A 2,861-nucleotide genomic window follows, 5' to 3' on the forward strand; every position below is an offset into this window, starting at 1 on the left:
ATTTTGTCCTTACTGGTTAGTGTGTAAATTTGAATGATTGTAGTATTAACTGGTCTTCCTTGTAAGCACATGGATATTATCGTATCACTGACAGTGTTGTACTTCAGGATAGTTCTTGAAAAGTTCTTTTTGATGATGAACACAACACCATCCCTCTTCAACTTGTCATTCCAGGCATAGTAGACCATGTGATTGTCTGATTCAAAATGGCCTATACAAATCCATTTCATTCTACTAATGCCTAGAATATAGATGTTTATGCATTCCATTTCATTTTTGAGGACTTGTAATTTTCTGGATTCATGCTTCGTACATTCCACGGTCAGATTATTAATAGATAATTGTAGCTGTATCTTCACATGTTGAATTTTGCCGCATCAGCAAATGAAAGTCCCGAAAGCTTGACTCCATCCCAGTCATTAAAATCGACTCTACTTTGAGGATGCAGCACTTCTTCTGTTGTCTTTTGAGTTCCTTCCAATCTGAGGGACTCATCTTCCAGCACTAAAACAGACAATGTTCCACAGCTATTTATAAGCATTTCACTGGCTAAATCTTTTCAGATGTGGATGGCCAGTTCCTTCTTCCCACTCTGTCTTAGTCTGGAAGCTCAGCTGAAACCTGTCACCAAAGGTAACCATGTTATTATTTGAAATACCAGTGGCAAAGCTTCCAGGATCACAGTGACATGCAAGCTGCCACAGTACGACTAACAGACAGACACGTGGTGGATAAATAAGTAGAGGGTAAGTGAAAAAGAGGAAGACCTTCAACAAGATGGATTAACACAGTGACGGCAACAATGGGTTCAAGCACAGCAATGACTGTGAGGATGGCTCAGGCCTGGGCAGTGTTTCTTTCTGTTGTACATAGGGTCGCTATGTGCTGGAACCAACTGGACAGCACCTAACAACAACACATATAAACTTACTAAAAAAGGCCATTTCTCTGTTTTTAAGGAAGGAGCCTTGGTGTATAGTGGTTAAGCATAGTCTGTTAAATGAAAGATCATCAATTCAAACCCACTAGTCACTCCGGGGAAGTAAGACGTGACAATAGGCAAGGGAAAAAGCTACCATTTTGACTAAATAATAATGCCTTTGAATTAAGGTTTTAGACATGTATTGTTACATTAGATTCTCTTCAGATGAATTGAAAATAAAATAATTTGGACAGAATTTATAATTAAATCACATATGAGAGCTGTAGCACCTTCCATGTTGAGATTAACTTGAATTTATATTCGTCATGGAAGACCACTTTTTAAGTGCTACAGGACTCTAAGAAATGTCGGTTGGTGGAGCCAGTTTGTCCAGAGGGATTTTCATCTGCCTCAAGATTTTTCTTTTTTACTAATTCACCCAAGTTGTCCCTATCCTTAAATTTTCTTGACAAAGACAAGGTTTCATTATTCGGCACAGTAGTTTTTCCTGTTTATGTATTGATGCATACCTAAAATTAATCAAAATACATTTACATTTTCATGCTATAAATGGCCTTTATTGAAAAAGAATAAGAGTTCATGAAATAGAGATTGTTCTGGAAAACCCAGGATGTAGCACTTGTATCCGGGCAACCAAGTAACTGGTTGCATCTGGTCCTCTAGGAAAATTAACTTCTTATGTGCTGGATTGTCTTCTGGTTCTCAAGGGCAGCAAGAAAGGAGGAATAATATGACCTTCCATGAAAACGAAACAAACTTAAATCCTACATAGAGTAATTAGACTTTTGGGACTGCTCTAATTTCACCCTTGTAGGACGTTTTACATTTGTGCAATAAAATGGGGGGGGGGGGCAGATTTTGGGTTCTGTTGCATTTATTTTTCAGAGACATCTATTACTTTAGCCATTTTTGCAGGATGTGGAAGATTTTTTCTCGTGCTTGAATTAGTTCAGCTGAATCAGTATCCTCTCCTGTGGACAAGTCTGAACAATGTCCTTCACCTAAAGAGAAAGATAAATGTCAGTATACTTACATACCAAGTATTCAAAGAGCAGGTGTCCTTAACCCACACCTGCACATTAGAGCCACTTTGAACCCTGGGCAAACCAACCAATACCTGAGCCCCAAACATCAGAGGTTCTGATTTAGTTAGTCTGGGGTGGGGCTGAGTATCAGTAGTTTTCAAAAGCTGGTTAAAAGTTGATTAAAATGTGCAGTTATAATTAAGAAAGAGAATTAGTTTACTAATATAATGGGCTTTGAATTAAATAAGTAGGACTTCTTTGTACATTAAGGTTGGATAAATATATGATATTAATTAAAATGTGTTATTGTTGGTGACTATGCAATCTTTCCATGCTAGAAATTAATGAACGTTTCTGGGAATGATTAAGGTAGTAGATTTAGAGAATAAAGTTTTTAGTTTCCTTTTTGTTTAATCCAAGTGTATAGAACTTAAATTCCATCTAACGAAGTTACCATGTCTGAATCTCAGTGAGTCTTATTTTAGAGAGTTTTCCCAGCAGTCTACTGGAGTTGCACTATAGCAAATCCTAGAGCCAATTATTCAATTTTCAAAAATTCTACAAGCTAGCTGTTAAACCGTGGGCTTGAAATTGGCCATGATGGAAGTATTTATACCATGGAAGTCCGGAGATGCTAAAAAACTGTTGTTGTTTTTTTTTTTTCCCTTAAGGAGAATGGGTAATAAATATATAACACTGAGAATAAGATCAAAGAGATGAAATTTTATGGAATCTTAAATATTGGTCAACCCTTAGATTTTACAGATGTGGAACCTATGTCTCAGAGAGTTTAAGTGACTTGTCAAGAAAATTACTAGTGGAAGTAAGAATTGAACCCAGCTGACCAGAGTGTCTGTCACATGATGGTTTATGTAACAAATACTGTCAAATAT

This window comes from Trichechus manatus, unplaced genomic scaffold (genome assembly GCF_000243295.1).
Source record: "Trichechus manatus latirostris isolate Lorelei unplaced genomic scaffold, TriManLat1.0 scaffold00396, whole genome shotgun sequence".
Classification (NCBI taxonomy): Eukaryota; Metazoa; Chordata; class Mammalia; order Sirenia; family Trichechidae; genus Trichechus; species Trichechus manatus.